Raw genomic sequence first — 762 nt, 5'->3', positions numbered from 1 at the left:
TATATATATATAGAGAGAGAGAGAGAGAGAGAGAGACCGTTAAAAATGAGCTATCCCGGATTTCTCTATTATGTCCTTTTCTTTAAAGAGTTTTTCCTCACAATAATGCAGTTTCAACTCTGTTTACGAAGTTAGATAGCCGAAGGTGTTCGTTCAGTAATGTTTTCCTTTATTAAGCTTGTAAAATTTGCTAAATGAAGAGTTTATCTAAGACCCACTGTTTACTGCGTCTACTTTAGGCAGGCATGTATATATATAGATTCCTCTCTATGACTAAACTAATATATAAGCCATATAGCAACCCTCTTTTTTCAAACGGATTAAAACACGTCTTAACTAGACAATGTCGCTTAATGCGGCGACTTGAAGCGGAAGCTAATAAAAAGCGCCCGATCATCACTCTGTTTTTGTAGAAGTGGTACTTGAGACCATAAAGACATTAAAATATGCCAACATTGCGATATACTTTAAGTGAATAATTCGGAAGCCAAATTTTATTGAACCCAAATAAGATAGGCTACTTTTATCACCAGTATCGTAGCTCTCTATGTGACAACACGTATTAGATAATCATGAGCATGAAATAATTGAACTTTGTTATCAGTTTATATTAAGCCCTTTTAACTGATCCAGATCTACTATATCAGATACCTTTTAAACCAAATACTCAACCTAGGTATGTATCGGGTTATTATGGATAATGTTCGTCTGCCCTGTTTTGAGTACGGCTCGGTAATATCGCACAATAACTGCTTAGCAAAT

Source organism: Varroa destructor, unplaced genomic scaffold (genome assembly GCF_002443255.2).
Source record: "Varroa destructor unplaced genomic scaffold, Vdes_3.0 BEIS01000004.1, whole genome shotgun sequence".
In the NCBI taxonomy this organism is placed as follows: Eukaryota; Metazoa; Arthropoda; class Arachnida; order Mesostigmata; family Varroidae; genus Varroa; species Varroa destructor.
The sequence above is the reverse complement of the archived record's forward strand: the minus strand, read 5'-3'. Positions refer to the sequence as shown.